Genomic DNA, 18,052 nt, shown 5'->3' on the forward strand with positions numbered 1-18,052 from the left:
GAAAGTGACAGAGTTGGGATGTGAATCCTGGCAGTTGGACTCTGGAGCTCCCCCAGCCATCTCCCAACCCATCCCCACAGGGTGCCTCCAGCCTCCTCCCACTCTCTGCCCACCTGGCACTCACCTGCCCCAGGTTCAGTGCAGACTGCAGACCTGCCACACACGCAAACGTTCCCTGAGCTTATGTCATCTGCAAGGGGCCCTGGCACTTCTCCTGACTCACGGGCCCTCGATGGCTTACTCAGGGACCAGGAAAGGTTTAATTTCGCCATCACCTATCAGCGTTCCAGGTCTGCAATGATCCCTCCCCCACTGCCCTCATGTGCCCTGCCTGTCCACCTGAAGACCCTCTAGTCCAAGAAGGGAGGGGAGGGGTCTCGGCTCCTTTCTGGAGATGACCCACTGGGTGTCAAGCACCTTATGGCAGGGATTTTGAACCTGGGGCTCAGAGACAGAATTCAGGGGCCGTGCACTTGGATGGGAAAGCATTTACAAGTTTTTTGTCACTAACCCCTACCTGATATTTAGCATTCCCTCCATTATGAACGTACACAGGACACCACAGTAAGTGTCAGTGCTAGAGATCACCTCTCTTTGCTTGTCACATTTCAGCTCCTGGAGACATAACCAAATATTGCTCATCACAACTTTGAAATCACAGTAGTTATGTTAAAATCACAGCTAGGTCTCGTTTTGAGGGCAGATAGAAAAGCACAGCTACAGTTCAACAGAACTGGTTTCCCCTGTAATCCTGTGTATTTTATGTTCAATGCATTTAAAAACACCTTTCTGAGAAGGCTTCACCAGGCTGCCTGCAGGGTCTGCACTGCAGCAATGGCTCAGCAGCCCTATTCTAAGGAATTATGTTTTTATCCCTGTGATAGTCTCAAAAGTAGGTGTTATTATCCGCACTTTCCACAGAAAAGCAAGGCTTAAAAAAAAAATAAAGTCTTAAAAACAAAAAACTGAGGCTCGGCAGTCCATGACTACTAGCCCAAGACCACACGGCTCCTGAGGGAGAAAGCTGGACGTTCTGGCATTGCCCCAGGCTCCACCGGGAAACCACCTGTTAGGGTTGTGATGATTTTCTTTGGCTCTTGTCTTCTCGAGGAAAAAGAATTCAGGGAAAAGAATTCAGTCGAGAGACAGCGTTTTGCGCAGGTACAGGGTAGTACAAAGTTTATTAGTAAAGACAGATGCACTCCAAGATGTGGAGCGGACCAATCCCAAGAGGGGAAAGGTGTCTCTTACATTGTATGAAGGCTGTTATTTCTATGGGTAGAACTGCGTCCCCCTCTCCCTTCTCTTTCTTTCCCTCCTGCCGAGGTGCTCCATCCTCCCTTTTGGTTCTCAAGGTAGTTTCTGTCAATTTTCTTTTTATGATCTGTTTGAGGAGCTCACTAAAATGGTCCTGAGAACCAGGATGTATACTCTGAGAAATGGGATGTCTTCCTCCCTTATCTGGCTTTTAACAGCACATCCCTTTGGCTTAGAGGTATGTGGAAGCAGGAATCCTGCTGGGCGAGCAAGGCATTGGTGCCCTAGGTGAGGGCAGCTGCCAGGGGTCTGCAAGTAGGAGCTGCAGCAAGGGCCTTTCTAACCGGGGCCAGCTCTCGCCTTCTCCTGCTCACGTCTATGAGTCTACCTACCCTATCAGAACGAAAATGGAAGTGGAATGCCCAACTTCAGCAACTTGCCCTTTGTTTACTTTTAACGGGCCACCTTGAACCGAAACCAAAGTTCAGGAAATTTACCCCAGGCCTCCCCCACCATAAACCATAAACCAAACGAAGAGTCAACAGCAGAGCAAATTCCTCCTGCTGCCCGCAGTGTTTGGTTACAAAGAACTTTAGCTTTCATAATCTTATCTTATGCTCCCAACAACCTGAGAGCCAAGCTGCACAGGAAGGGCCGAAACCCACGTCTCTCCATTTCTTGTCTCCAGGGGCCCAGGCCCCTGTTTCATCACTACCCACTAGCCAGCCATCGTCGTGCTCAAGTTTAAACAGTAAATCTCCTTTTTTTTTTTTTTTAATAGAAAAGTAACAGAAGCTCATTGTACCACCCTTGGGAATGATGGGCAAATCGAACAAAACAGAAAACACCCGGAGTCCCATAGCCCAGAGTGGCTTAACATTGTGGAATGCTTGCTTCTTTTCAGCAATTGAGAGAAGTCACTGCTCCTACTCCTGGGAGCTCAGAAATCCTTGCCCTGCCTACTTCGCTGCCTGAAGACAGGCAAGGGGGCTGGGCTGGCCCTGCAAGGAGCCCAGAGCCCTGCCGTGGCCTGCCCTGGGTTCCGATCCCAGCACTGTCCCGCACTAGCTTTCAAGGCGCCGCTCTGAGCCTCAGTTTTGTCATTTGCAAGATGGAGCTAATGATACCCACCTTGCAAGACTAGTCTGCAGATTTCTGTAGTGTGCCCCCCACAGAGGTCAGAAATTTGTGTTTCTGCTGAGCTGACGCTGTTACAGCACCCAGCAACTTACAAAATCAGCCTGTAAGTACTTTTCAATCAGCCAACATGGATTTCTTTGCAGTTTCTGCGGAGGCCATTCTTTTTTGGCAAGGGCTGTTCTGGAACACCCTGCTACTATTATTTATTTGACAAATAACCCCAGAACACCTTCATGTGCAAGGGGCTCTGCCAGATGCCGGGGAACAAGGTTAATAAAGTCCCTGGCCTTGTGGAGCTTGTGTTCCAGGCATGGGAAGACAAACAGGTCAGTGTGAAAAGCACAGGACAAGGAAAGATACAGATAAGAGTTACAAAGAAACTAAAATAGGAAATGTGGCAGGGAGTGATGGGGACGGGTGCGGCAGCTTAGGGAAGGCCCTTCCAAGGAGGTGGCATTTGACAGACAAAGCAGCCAGCCACGGGAACATGGGAGCTGGTAAGAGTGCCCTGGGCAGAGGGTACAGTAAAGGCCACAGCCCTGAGAAGGGAATGAGCTTAGAATGTTCAAGGAAAAGACAGAAGGGCAGTGGGATTGCAGCGCTGGAGTGAAGGCAAGCCAAGTAGGAAGCGAGGTGCGAGGGGCAGGCTGAGGCCATCATTGCGCCCCATGTAGGTCACACTGGAGAGCCAGCTCTGTGTTCTGCACGTGTCAGGAGACCACGGGAAGGTTTTCAGCAGAGTGACAGGGTCCCGTTTCGATCTTGAGACGATCCGTTTGGCTGCTGCATTGAGGATGGATAACAAAAGGGGAAGCTGCAAGATTAGCTAGGAGGCTACTGCAGTGGTCTGCGCCTGGCTCAAGGTGGGCAGGGGAGATGATTCAGGAACATTCTGGAGGTTATTAAATGCTCAAGGCAACCACAACCATGCCCTATAAAGACATCGGGTGGTCTTTGTAGTTTTTTTAAAGCCCCTTCACTTGAAACTCACAGCAAACCCGAGGCAGAGGGGACTGAATCAGCAAGGCCATTTCACAGAACAGGAAGCTGAGGCCCAGCCTCATGAAATGAGCATGCCCAGATCACACAGCTAGCGTGAGCTGGAGCCAAAAATGAAACTCAGGACTTTGGACTCCCTGCCCTGCATTCCTCTGCCTGCAGAGGGACAGGGTATGACACCGAATGCTGCAGAGAACATGAGCACAGATGAACCTCCAAAAGCCCCAGAAGGGTCACAGCCTCGACCTACGCTGCAGCCCTTACAGGAAGTGCTCAACGGCCGCTCACTGGCTGACTCTGGCACGACGTGGAAGACATGGCTCTTGGTCTCAGGGAATCTGACATGCTCTTCCCTTTCTGTCACAGTGTGGACAGGGTAGGAAGAGCTTGAGGGCAGGTGACCCCTTGGTTTTCTTCTTCTATAAAACAGGGACATCACCTTGCAGGACAGTTATGAGGATTGATGAGAGACTGTGGGCAAAAGCGCAATACAAATGTTAGATAACCAGGATTTCCAGACAGATAAGAGCTTTATGGAGACTGAAAAGCTTGACGGCGTCTCTCCTGCATGGCAGCTAAGACCTTGGGCTCGGGAGCCTGTCGTGCCCGGCACAAGGCAGCGGTAAATAGGCGGAGGCTGCTGTCACTATTGCCACCGTTACATTGAGCCGGTGTCTTGGCCTCTGACAAGGGCCCAGGAGTTGAGGCTGACCTGCTGAAGGCTGCAGATAGGTTTTGAATCAGAAATGCTCCTGCCCCTTCCTCTGGGTCTCCACCGCCTGAGGGGCAAACAGTGTTCACACACCTGCAGAAGCCATCAGGAGCTCGCAAACAAACAGACTGACCAAGGGAAATAAATAAAGCAGGAGGCAGCCCTGTAGCTGGTGATGACAGAGAAAGGAAAACAAGCCCGTTTTCTATGGGCCATTAAATGTGATGAAAGGAGCTGGCTTCTGTGGAGGCTCCTGGGAGTTGACACAGAGCTGTCACTTCATCAACCCAGTTGAGGTTCCAGCTCCAGGGTGCAGCCTGACTTCCTCGGAGGACACCTTCTGCCGCCTGAAATCTGACTCCATCAGACCCCTCTCCGCCCTCCCAGCCATACCTAGGCCCACACTGGGCCCACTCAAAAGCCGGATTCCCTGGGTTTGCTCTCTAGCTCTGCCTCTTACACAATGTCACTTAACCTCTCTGTGCCACAGTTTCTTCACATGTAAAATGGGTCTAATTATAGTGCCTACCTATAGGGCTGTTATAAAGCTTAAATAAGCTGTTCTAGGAAAAAGCACTCACAACAGGGCCTTACCATCAGGTAATTTGCTGGATGTGTATTTGTTAAATTATTAAAAATTTACAAACCCCTCTAGTTCCTCTCATCTGAGTTTCCCGTCCCGATCCCCAGGCACTGGGCTTCTCCCACAGGACACCATCAAACATCATCAAATCTCAGGCTTCAGAAAGGAAAACTTGGGCCCAGAGAACCCAAGGGACCTCGGTGACGAAACCAGACTTGAAACTGAACTGATACCTGCCGCCTATATCGTGGCCGTACCAGAGGAGCTGCCTTTCCTTCTTTATGTGGCTCTGCTTTTGTCCTTTGTCCCTTTGTCTCAGTGCACCTCCTTAGAATGCTCTGCCTGGCCTTTCTGAAGCCACCTTTCAAATGTTCAAATGGTGAAGCCATCTTTCAAATGTTCGAATGGCCCGTCTTCTAGGAAGTCCTTCCACCCCCAGGCTAAATCAACCTTCTTCCTCTCCAGTGAGGCATAATTCACTTTGACAACACAATGGCTGAGTGAATCCTCCTGGCACCTCCACTGGGGCCCGGGGCGCCAGGGGTGCATCAGACCCAGTTCCTGTCCCTGGGCAACTCAGGTTAAGCATCCGTATTTTTCTCCTGTCCAAGCCGCAAGCTCCTCCAAGGCAAGCTCCTCCAAGGCATCCAGCGGGCACCAAGGAACTGAACTTAGACCAGAACTCCGCGTGCAGGGCCCAGCCCTCCTTCCACCACCATTCTGCCTCCTCCAGTCACGCTTCCAGAAATCTCTTGAGAGTACTTCCTTTCACTGGGCCAGCCCCTCGAGGCCCTGGGACAGAGGGCGATTTTAATAAAGCTCCCTGACCTTTTAGCTTAAGCCCCTACCCCATCCCTGTCTCTGTTCTTGTCTACATATCTGAGTTGGCAGTGGTCCAATTCTGACACCATTCTGATGTAGTACACTGAACAGTACACAGGCCTGGATTCAAATCCATCTGGGTGACCTTGGGCCAGCCACAGAAATCCTGTATTCCTCAGTTTCTTCAGCTTTGAAATGGGGATAATAACGCCCACCCCCTCATGCAGCCACTGTAAGAATTAGAGAGACAGCACATCAACCTCCCAGAGCAGGGGCAACTGTGGCGAGCCCAGGAACTCCTTCCTCTTCTCTACCCCAGCCAAGCCTCCCCTGTCTCTTAAGCCCCACTTGTGGGAAGAAGCCTTCCCTAACGTTTTCAGGTAACCCGAAGAGCTCTCGCTTCTCTCCACTTGCACTATATTGACTCCGAGTATCGGTCATTTCCTTGTTGTCTCACTGGTTCACTACAGTTAACTTTCTCTTTCCAGCCAGACTCAAAGGGACAAGCAAACTCAGCCCCAAGCCTGCTCACAGGCAGCCCTGGGAAAGTAACTTGCTAAGGTATCCCAGGGCTCTGGGAAAGGGTGAAGGTTTGGAGTCAGAAAACCAGGCGGAATCCTAGCTCTGCTATGTGACTTTCCGGCAAGATATTCAATTCTCAAAGCCTCGGGATTTCTCACCTGGAAAATGAGGATTGAAAAATGTCTACCTGACATGGTTGCCATGGAGGACGCATGAGCCAGCATATGTGAAAGCCCTTTTGTTATCCACTAAAAAGTGCTATTTAAGGGATCATTATTTTCAGATTCTCAAGTCCAAACCTACCGACGCCTCAACTTGCCTATACCTGAGATTAGCTCATCCCACCGAGCATCTTCGCCCCAAAGAATCCACCCAACCCCACATTAACTGTCCATCCAAAACAAAAAGTCAACAGCCTACGATTCACGGCAGCCATGGCACACAAACCTCATCCCAGCTCAGGGATGAAAAAAATCTCTCTCCCATCCTCAGACCTCCTCCCTCCTAGACACAGGTTCTCCTTCCCAGCTTAAGGCACCTCACACCTCAAAGCTGTTCCAATTGTGCTTTAGCCCGGCATCATTCCTAGCTTGCAGTTCAATTTCTACAGGAAGTGAAAATGGAGAAAAAAGACACGGTGGGTACGGTTTGTATGTGGGGAGAGTCTAGATAGTAGAACTGAAGACTCCGCTGGAATTTTATGTTCAACACTTGCTAGATGTACTATAATTATCGCACGTGTGTGAAAATGCTATTTTCACAAGACTTGATAAATTACAGGCGCTGAGGAAAATGGTAAGAAGTTGGGGTTCAAAGTCTGGTACCTAGGAACTAAAGTCCCAGCAAGCAACCCCCAGATAAATGAAGTCCCCCACAAAGCTGCTGTGGGCCCCCAGTCTCCCACTCACAGCCCAGCCCCCTTCTCCAGCTCCCCACCCCCCACCCCAGCCCGACTCTTGCCCACTAATGCTGTGTTGGCATCACAGCCACCAGGGTCTATCGGTGAATTGTTTCACATGTTTTCCCCCTGGGAAAACTGCTTTGTCTCTGTGAAAGACCCCCAAACCAAGCACCTTAACACCCGAGCCAGGCAGATTTTAAGGGGTAAGGGGTAAAAGGAGGGAGCAAGCCCGGAGGGGTCCCAGAGACCCACTGAGGATCGGAGGAGGGTCCGAGGCCGGGGTCGGCAGCTCCCAGGCACCCATCTCCCGGGGACGCCCCCAGGCGCTGAGGCCATTCCTCCGCAGACCCCTTGTGCTCCCTGACCCGCGACGGGCCCCTCGCAGGCTTCAGAGTCCAGGGACTGATCCCGCGACCGGAAATGCCCCCCCACCCAGACCGCGCCCCCCTTTCCTGCTGCCCCCTCCCCCGGGGCCGGGCAGCAGGCCCCGGATCCCCGGGCTCGCGTGCCCGCCGCAGCCGGCAGGGGCGGCCCGTCGGCGGCCGCGATCCTCGGCCCTCGCTGTGTCCCTCCCTCAAGCTCCTGGCGCTGCGGGGCCAAGGCGCATACAAAAGGCAGGGGTGCACTGCCAGAGACGCCCCCTCCAGCCCCCTCGACCCCCTTCGCAGGGGTCGGCGAAGCATCTGCGCATCCCAAAGCTCCGGACGCCGAGGGGAGAGCCCCTCACGAAAGAAAATTCCCAGGCATCCCCCGTGGGAGCTGGAGGGGCGGCCAAAGCACCCAGCGGCAGGTGCCCCCAGGCGCACAATAACTTTGAAACTTTGGGGCAGGGCACGGGGACAGCGAGGAGGAGCCCCCAAATAGGAGGAAATGGGGATTTTGGGGCCCTTCCTTTATCTCTGCCAAATGCACTTTCCAGGTGGCCCCGCGCAGCTCCAGCCTGGCCAGGGCTCCCCGCGCCTCCCCGGCCCCCGCGGCCCCGGCCCCCGCGCCCTCCCGCGGGCCGCCCCGACGCGATCGGGCCCCGGCCTCTGCCCCGCCGGGCGCGGGCCGCGCGCAGCACTCACCTCGGCCGGGCTGCGCTCCCCGCGGGCCTGCGCCGAGCCCGATAAATGGTATGCTATGACTAGAGGTATGATTACGTTATTATTATTAGTAATAATAAGAGTAAATGCTATTTAATTACGGGCGGCCGCATCCTGCTCCCGGCGCCGCCGCCCGGGCAGCTCCGTCCATGTGGCTCCGGAGCGCTGTACTTTCATTTCCAGCCCCTCCGCCGGCCGCTCGCGGCAGCACCCGCTGGAGGCCCCGTCAGTCTCCCAGCAGAGCTTCCTCCTCCGGTCCTAGCGCGGCTCCCCTCGCCTGGCGCCGGGTGGGCGGCGCGGGCGGCGCACCTGGGAGCCCAAGGGGCGGGGAAGTCCCCCTTTCCCCCTGGAAGGCTCATGCCTGGAATTCACCTTTATTTTCTCTAAGTGCCCTTTCCTTTTAGGGCTTTTTCTTTTGGCAATTCTCCATTTCTGGGCGGATGCTGGTCCAGCTCGGCGCCCCCGCCCTTCCCCATATGTGTAAAAAGCCCCAGGTTTCCAGGAGCTTTCACTGAAAGCTCCCGAAAACCCTAACTGCGTTGTGTCCTTTTCACGGATGAGGACCGGAGGCTCAGAGTGGAATGAGGATCTCACTAGGCTGGTTTGTTAATGTATGCGATTTTTCCCGAAAGGATTTGAGGCTTCTTAGAAGACCCAAAAGGTGAGGGTTGATTACCAAAGGAGAGACCAGCTGTAAGAATCCTGGCTCTGCTTCAGAGCTGGCCAAGGCCAAGTTGGATTTGAACCCAGAGCTTCGGATTCCAAATACAATGTCTGTCATTCCACCCTACCACTACCTGCCCAACTGATCAATGAGAGTTCCCTCAAATTTCCCCCTCTTCATTTTACATACACGTATGTATATATGCATACATATATATATATGTATGTATATATACAGAGGGTGCCAAAAAATGTATACACTTTTTAAGAAAGGAAAAAACTATGACAATTGTAATGCTCAATATATACCAATAACAAAAGATGAATACAAGTCATGTGTATAGGTACATTTTTTGGCACCCCAGATATGTACGTGTATATATATATTTGTTTTTTATTGAGAATCAGCTGTGAGCCTGGCAGACTTTCTTTTTTTTTTTAACCTTTTTTTTTTCCCCAATTTATTTTACGTGTGTTTTTCCAGGACCCATCAACTCCAAGTCAAGTAGTTGTTTCAATCTAGTTGTGGAGGGCAGAGCTCACAGTGGCCCATGTGGGGATTGAATCAGCAACTTTGTTGTTAAGAGCACTGCACTCTAACCAACTGAGCTAACCGGCCACCAGACAGACTTTATCTTTACAAATGTTATCTCTTCCAAAAACATTTATGCCAGACACAGTCTTAGGAAGTGGAGATACATCGCTGAGACAAATTTTAAACACACTGTGGTAAATACTAGGAGGGAAGAGAAACTGGTATTGTGTTTGCTTATTTAATTCCACAATAATCTTGGTAGATTTTAGTATGTCCATTTTATAGATGGAAAACTGAGGCTCACCATTAAGTGACTCATCCAAGGTGGCAATTCTGATTCCAGGTGTTTTACACGGCCTCTTACGCTTTCTAAGCGTATGTACTTTAAAGGAGCCTTGAAAAGGGAAAAAAATGCCCTTGCACTGTCAGAAGGTCTCAAACTCTTCCTTCTGTGGGTGACATCTTTTCCCTCGCTACTCTAAGATTAACAAACAAAAAGGCGATGTCTCGTATGAAAAGGATGGATGTTTATGTCCAGAAATGAAAGAGTCCAGTGGCCCTCAGAATCAATTTGGAGTGGGGTTTGTTTAAAATAAAGACCTCTAAATCTCACCCCCCCCACACCCAGAGATTCTGATTCAGTGTTCCTGACAAGTACAGCCTTGGGGGATTCTGATGTTTAGTGGGAGATCGGGCCCCTAAGTCACCTGTGGTAGATCCAAGATCATGGGCTAAAGGCAGCCACAGGCCCAGCCTGGTGATTTAGGGAGGCTGGGTGGTATGGTGGTCATGTCACCCAGGCGGCATTAGAAAGACCAAGGTTGGTAGGAGTCCCGGCTGTGCCACCTGCTAGCTGTGTGAGCCTGGGCGATCTCACAGCATCAGTTTTCTCATTTGTAAAATGAGGCTAAGAACACTTAATCAACACAAAATTTGTTTTAAGGATTACAGTGAAATAATTCCTGTAAAGCATATAGCACAGTGCCTAGTCCATGGTAGGTAATGAATACATGTTAGAGCCAATATCACCTGTGCAGTTTACCATGAAACACTCTCAACCACTTATCAGGTTAGGCACCATTGTTATTACATTCCCATTTGGTGGATGAAAATGCTGAGCCCAGTTGGATTACTGCATCTTGTTGAGATGCACCAGCTGGTAAATGGTGTGGTGATTCCACCATCCCAGACTGCTGGTGGAATAACACATATCCTTAAATGAGGACTATTCATTATTCAAGGGGGAATTCAACTGGACACCAGCCCCCGACTCTTCAATTTGGCACCAACTTGTTAAACTATCTGAGTTGCCTGAGATGGTAAACGGCCCTTTACAAGACCCCAACAAGAGGTGATGGTGCTTAGGAGAGAAAGGCCCCAAGACTTGGCACGAGCAGGTCGTTTTTTAAGAAATGCCATTTCCCCAATGTCCTTGGGCAGAGTGTTCCACATCCACGCGTTAAAACTGAAATAGCAGTAACAGCCCCCACTTCTTAATTACTGTGAGCCAAACACTTTGCACATCTTGATTCTCTTACCGTCACCCAAACCCTGTAAGGCAGAGATTGTTTTTACCTGTTTTGGGGTGAAGAAACACACACAAAGCAATTAAGTGCCTTGGTTGAGGTCACACGGCAAAGAAAGAGGCAGATGGAACTCAGCCCAGGCCTCTCTACCTGTAAGGCCTGACCACTGCACCGTGACGTGGACATCTTAAATCTGGATGCATCACTGGCCCAAGGGTCTGTCACGTGAGGGGGTCGCTGGAGAAAGGGAGTCGTACACTCACGATCTGATCTTAGAGAAACTGACAGGTACATCATGCAGTTATCTCTTCTGCGGTGAGCTCCAGGCTTAGGCCTGCCATGGCTCGGGCCCCCAGAGAGGCCTTGTTGTGTCCTGGGCAGGGCCTGGGCACATAGCAACCTTACCTGCAACCATGTGCAATGTTCCTTCACTGGACAAACATTCATCGCCAGGCCCCACGGTGGGTCCTGGGACTGCAGAGAAATCCCATGTCCCCGCAGTCTCAGGTCCCAGGCCTCTAGCAGGGGATCTTACTTTGGGGTTTAGGAAAGGATCCTGAAGATGTACACACAATTTTAGGCTTAGGTTGGGGATAGTAAGCATACTTCCTCCGTCAGGTCACAGTGAGGATTAAGTGTGTTTCTGCATGTAAAGCACTGGTAAATTTGTGCTTAACTGAAAAAGAAACAAAAAATACATTTTTCTGGGAAGCTGTCCATAGAATTCAGATTCTCAAAGGTGAGGGTTATTTAAAAAAGGAGAGGAGAGGACCCACGGCCTAGAGGTTGAGCTAGGCTAGCCACCAGCCTATATAATACAGTGGATGAAATGCAGAGGATAAAACATGGTCACATTTGTCCCTCACATGTTATTATGAAAATGTTCAAGCATACAGAAAGTTGAGAGAACTGTACAGTGACTATTCACATGCCCTAGATTAAGCTACAATTGTTAACATTTTATTGTATTAATATTTGCTTTATCACGTATTTATCATCCTCCTATCCATCCACCCAGCAATTCACATAACGATGTTAAAAACAAAACAAAAAAACAGGTAATTTTTTTACTTTCTTTTTTATGCTCTTTTACATTTATCCTAATTTTTAAAAGTTACCATCAGTTTTTATTTTTAGGAAATGATTGCAATTTTGGAACAAGAGAATTATTGAAAGAGAAGATAATCTACCCAAAGCATTTGATACCATGAAACCCTTCACAAATATTAGTCCTGAATTTAAACTCCTCTGCAGACACCATTCTTTTCTGTCTCATTCATCACTGGATTCTCAGGGGCTGAAGCAGTGCCTGGTACAAGGAGATGCTCCATAACTATTTACAGAGTTAATTAATTATTTTAATTACGCTTGTTTACTGAGGTTAAAAACAAGAGTACCTTCTGATAGGGAGCGCTGGTGGTGATATGGTTTGAGTTGTCTTTTACAGAGGATGTAGAGGCCCCCCTCCCACCAGGGGAGGTGACCAAGCATTCATCTCTCACCAGGGACTCAAGGGGAGCACTTGTTTGGATCTTAAGAATTTCTCCCCACATTCCTCACGTGTCTGGCGTACTTCAGGCATTTGTTTTTGATCTGACTAAATGGTAAGTGCAGCCTTGGTAGTTCTTCAGGAAATCAGCTTACATATTATTTATTCCATTGGCAATTAAGTTTGTTTTCAGGCACCAGAATGGAATTTAAAACACTCAGTTAAAGTAAACCCAACTTTAATGAGAGGCAGCCTGCTTTTTTCTTCAAAACATTAAAAAAAAAAAAAAAAACCAAAAAACACACTGCAACAGAGAGAGAAAGGTCTGGAGCATTTCCCCTCCCCTTATTCCCAACTCACACTCACAAATTGACCTGTATTGTGTGTGTATTGAAAAGAAGCCTAGAGATCTAGCTTCTATTATCTCTTGTCTAAATTTCTGTGTAATTTAGGTAGATTATTTTACTCCTCTGGGCCGCAGTTTTTCTTCTATTGAAAAGAGGAAAGCGGTGGCCTAAGATGGCTTTATCTGTCTGTCAAAGGCTATGTATGAGTCCACTTCTTGGGCCAGGCAAACAGACCAGCTCTCCTGTGAAAACTTAAAAGAGAGTTGGAGAAAGGGAAGGAAAGAGAGAGAGGATGACAAATGTGTTGCTTGGAAACACTGATGGTTCCAGACTCTTCTGACTCACTGTGCAAGCCCCCTTCTCCTTTTAAACCTCAGTCTCCCCATTGTAAAGGGGTTTGAGACAGAATCTAGATTCAGGAGCAACAAATAGAATCAGGACAGCTAAGGGGTGCTGTCAGGCTGGGTTTTGTGGTTTTTAGCTTTGAATGTGAACACCTCGAGGCAGGTCTTCTACTCTGGTTCCCTGCAAGCCCCACCAGGCCCCGTTCCCACCATGGTCTTTGAAGGTCATTGAGTTTCTGCTAAGAATTCCCTTCCAATTATGGAAAGGATCCATCAGACAAGGAAGGGGAAGATCACCTAAGATGTCCTACCGCCTACCTTCCTTACCTCTTTGAGAGATCTCCGTCGGAGGGCCGAGGAGAGTCTCAGGAAGTAAACCAGAAAAGGGAACCGGGGATCACCCCAAGAAACCCCAGACTGATACGATGGATCCTAGCTGGAATTGGCACAGGAATAGCATCAGGTCTAATTGGGAGCATCTCAGTCTTTTCAGATGATGATTCATTGTAAGCCAACATCCGGTGACCCAGACTGAAATCCAGTTCAAATGAGGAAACCTGAAGCACCTGTGACAGGCCTGGCCCCAAGAAGATACTGCCAAGATGGATCCAGTACCTGTCCCAGAGGCTCTCCCAGGTTGAGGAGAAAGCTGCCAAGAATACTGTTAACTCTGTGAAAAAGCTTGCAGAGCCACAGACCGACTATTGTAGGGGCTTGCAGCTTGCTGTGGGGGCCCAGAGGAAGGTAACTCACTCTGACTGGAGTGGTGTAGGAAAGCCTCCCGGAGGAGGTGGCTTTGGATATGGGTTTTGTAGGAAGAGAAGGAGAAGGATGGTGGAAAGAGGACCTACATCTGAGTAGTCCTGTGAACCGGAAGTCTGGAGCTTCTGTTTTCTCAGCTCTATGCTGGAAAGGGTAGTAACGATGCCTCCTTCCTCTGTGGTTGTAAAGATTAAATCAGCCATGTGTGACAGGATCCAGCTAGTAATATATTTAACTCTGAATTGCAGGTAGCGCAAAAGCATGTATTTGGGCCCAGTTGTGAGAGGTAACTTTGCGTATGTTAACGGTGATTATCTCTGGGTGCCCGAGCTTCTCAGTAATGTTTACTTTTCTCTTTCTTTTGCTCTATATTGGTTGAAGTGTTTATGATGAACAGATATTATTTATATAACGGTTAAAAGGCTTTTGTGAAAAGAAAAAAAAAAGGCTACTATGTTCTGATACTTTAGAAAAATCGAACCTACAGAAAAGTGGCCAAAATCTTCAAAGAACTCCCAGATACTCTTCACCCAGATTCACTCAGTGTTAATATTTTGTCACGGTTGGGCTCTCTCTCTCTCTCTGTCTCTCTCTGTCTCTCTGTCTCTCTCTAATATATATATATGTATGCATATATATATATGTATATATATATATATACATATATATATATATATATATATATACAGGTATCCCCCACTTTTCGAAAGTTCACCTATGAACTTTTAGTTAGTAGTGAACCTATGAACTTTTAGTTAGTTAGTAGTGAAAGTTCACCACTAACTTTTACAAAAGATATACTCAAGGAACCACATATGGAAAATATTTGAAAAAAAGTGTTACATTGTTGCTGACATGTACTATGTAGTTAGGCCTACAATCATTGCATCCATACTGCACAGATAGACTTTTTTCTTGTCATTGTTGCATAAACAATACAGTATAACAACTATTCACATAGCATTTACATTGTATTAGCTATTGTAAGTAGCCTTCAGATGATTCAAGTATACAGGAGGATGTGTGTAGGTTTTATGTGAATATAATAGTATACACGGGTAAGTGAAACTGCACTGCACATATATTATTTCTACTTTATATAGGCTGTGTATTGTCTCATTCCTGCTTTAGTATGTTAGTGTTATTTCAGATTTATGTGTTATTTGGTATGATTTGGTAGGTTATTTTGGGGGCTTTGGAACACTCAAATTTTTTCCCCATGTAAATTAATGGTAATTGCATCTTCGCTTTAGGCCATTGAGGCTTATGGAAAGTTTTATAGGAATACTGTACTTTTTTTTTTTCCCGACAACCTTGGTGTTATTAGCACCATGCTCTAATCAACTGAGCTAACCGGCCACCCTGAGGAACGCTGTACTTTTGGACAGCAAGGGAAACCTGTATACATATTTATTTGAACCATTTGAGAGTTCAGACAAGTGCAGACATCATAGGCCCTAATAATTTCAGCATACAAGTATATTTCCCAAGAACAAAGGCAGTCTTTATATAACCCAGTACAGTAATAAAAAAATCAATAAATTTAATGTTGATACAATATTATTATCTAATACACAGTCAAGTTTTGCTAATTGTCTCGTATATCCCTCTATAATAATTCCCCCCACTCCAGGACCTAATCCAGGGCAATGTATTGCATTTAGTTGTGGGTCTTTTCAGTTCTTCAGCTTTTGTCTTTCATGACACAGACGTTTTTTGGAAAAGTACAGACCAGTTATTCTGTAGCATGTTCCTCAGTTTGGATTTGTTTGATTTTTTCCTCATGATTAGATTAATTTCATGCATTACTGACTGGATGGTGATGCTGTGTCCTTCTCAGTGCATCACATCGGGAGGTGAGCGATGGATGTCAGTTTGTCCTGTGGTGATGTTAAACGTGGACCACTTGGGTTAAGGTGGTGTTGTAGCAGAGTTTCTCTATTAAAGGGTTACTATTTCTCTTTTAATTATCAAGTAATTTGTGGCTATTTATGTGGAAGGCTTGGAACGTGATTTCAATTTCACAGGACAAAAAAGGCGAGGCTTTCCTTTCAGGAAATGGATACTATTCTTGCCGAAGAGCTCCAGCAGCATTGTCTTCGGCAGTACAGCCTTTGTCAATAAAGTTACGTGAACGTGCACCTTTCCGGGAGGGCAGGGGAGGTGGGCCGCAAGGCATGAAGGGAATTGTAGTCTCCCTGGCCGCTCAGGGCTAAACGCCGCCCTGTGGTCTCCGAGAGAAAGAGCCAGAAGCCGAAAAGGGAGGGCGAAGAGGGAGCCGGCGAAGGCTCTCTGGGCGCGGTGCATCATGGGACTGGTAGTTCACGGTCGCGCTCCGCGGCGTCCCGCGCGGAAGAACTGCACTACCATACCCGAGAGGCCACGCGCGAGGGGGCAGGGGAAGCCGCCTGGGCCTCGAACAAATCAAATCCGAGGGAAGAAACTGCCGGCTTTCAAAATCCTCCTCCTCCGCCATCATCCGCCACCGTGCGGAGAGCAGGTGGTGTCGGAGACGCGAGTAGCGAGAACCGCGGGTGGGGAGCTGACAGGCGGCCTGAGCATCGGGACCGCAAGACTCGGAGGCAACGACCCCGACCTGAACTGACCCGGACCCTAAGTCAGTCCCCATCCCGCCGGGCGGACGCGCGCGCTCTGGTGGCCCCACGCGGCGGCGTAGTCTGTTTACGGTAGGGTCGCGGTCCCTTTCCTTTCCCGATCACCTGCCTGGGATGAGGGCGGGGGAGGGCGGTGTGGCCCTGGAACTAGGCGAGGAAGGTGTGACACCCCTGAGCGCCTTTTCCCCTGCGCCTTTGGCGGCCAAGAGCCGGGAGGGGGTGGAAGTGGGGGTTGCTGTTCCCTTTCACGAGTGGGGAAACTGAGACAGAGAGGACGTCTGGCTTGCCCGGGCCGCCCAGCCCGCCGCTTGCCAGCAGTGGGCGTCTCTTGTAGCGTCGTGTCAACTGGGGGCGGTGCGCGTCGGCCAGGGATCCCGGGTGCGGCTCCCGCGATACCCGCCTGTCATTGCGTCCCGCGCTCGCGCGTCGCTCCCTCGCCGCCGCCTCCCAATAGGCCCACACCCGCGGAGGGCCTGAGCTGGCGCCGCAGCCCCCGGGAATTGGCGTGGGTCACTGCTAACGCTTCGCAGAAGCGATGGATGTGCGCCTCAGAAAGTGTGACGCCCCTGAGCAGAAGGGAGAGGACTATTTGTGTATCGACCATTTTTTTGCTCTGTCGCTGCCCCTTGCAGACTTTGGACAAACGAATTCACCTCTGTGGCTTCGGTTTCTTAGTCTTTAAAGCTGATCGTGTGTGTATGTTAGACTTGAAGGATGGGCTTTCCTCCGCTGATAAGTTGTGTTCCTATTCCATCTGGAGACCCCACCACCATTTTTCTAGCCTCAAATTGTCCCCTCCCAGAACTGCAAGACGTGGTGGGGTTTCAGGCTAATTTTTATTCAGTTTCATCCCATCATTAGAGCACCTACTAAATACCAGGCCCAAAGCAGCAGATAGAGTGATCTTGTCAAAACACGTCAGATCACCTCTCTCCTCTACTCCAAACCTTCCCGTGGCTCTCCTTGTCACTCAAATAAAAGCCAGTTCTTAAATGGCCTTTGTGACTGGGCTTCTTGTTAATTCTTTTTTCTCCTCTCTTACCTCCCTATCTCTCTGTGCTCCAGCCCCACTGGCCTCCGTGAAGTTCCTCTCCCCCACAAGAACCCATGTTGCATTTGCAAGAATGCTCTTCCCCCAGGTATCTGCATGGTCCAATCTGATAGCCTTGAGTCTTTGTTTCTTTCCTAATAATCCTCCTCTACACATTGCACCCCCCAAAAAAAATTCCTTACCCGGTTCCTTCCCTGTTTATTTTTCTTACCAGACACTGAGTATCTTATTTAAGATACTAAATATCTTGTTTAGAACATATGTTTCAAGAGGGCAGGGTTTTTTGTTTCATTCACTGCTATACTCCTGGTACTTGGAACAATGCCCAGCACACAGTAGTACTCAATAAATGTTGAATGAATGAGTGGACATCTCCTTACCCAGAATAATTCATGCTTATTGATAAAGACATACAGACAGACCAGGGTGAAAGGGGTAAGATAAGAAACAGGTGGGAAACTGGCTATTTGGGCCCAGAGGAAGCCTGGGGATGGGTTGCTATCACAACTGTGTCTGAGTTTGAGAAGCCTGGGGGAGGAAGTTCTGGATAGAAGGAGTCTTCGTGGGCATCTCCTTGTTCTATCCTCCATATCAGTCTTCCTTCGTCTCCCTAATTACCAGCCATTTCCTCTTGGGGAAATGTGGTCCTTTGGGCCGCCAGTCTGCTGAGCTCTAGGCTGGAAGCTCCTTTTTCTAGCA

General features: G+C 48.9%; 1 protein-coding gene across 3 annotated transcripts in view; it reads right to left on the reverse strand.

The window, feature by feature from the left end:
- The window catches only part of ZC3H7B (zinc finger CCCH-type containing 7B), a 36,051-nt gene extending 27,649 nt beyond the window's left edge, over positions 1-8,402 (reverse strand). For 2 of the 3 annotated variants that reach the window (XM_033116604.1, XM_033116603.1), the window contains exon 1: positions 8,004-8,402. The gene's annotated coding sequence lies outside the window, so the exon portion shown is untranslated. The remainder of the gene's footprint in view (positions 1-8,003) is intronic. The other variant, XM_033116602.1, reaches the window with a different exon arrangement.
- Positions 8,403-18,052: the final 9,650 nt, after the last annotated feature.

The sequence above is a fragment of the Rhinolophus ferrumequinum genome, chromosome 10 (assembly GCF_004115265.2).
Source record: "Rhinolophus ferrumequinum isolate MPI-CBG mRhiFer1 chromosome 10, mRhiFer1_v1.p, whole genome shotgun sequence".
Lineage (NCBI taxonomy): Eukaryota > Metazoa > Chordata > Mammalia > Chiroptera > Rhinolophidae > Rhinolophus > Rhinolophus ferrumequinum.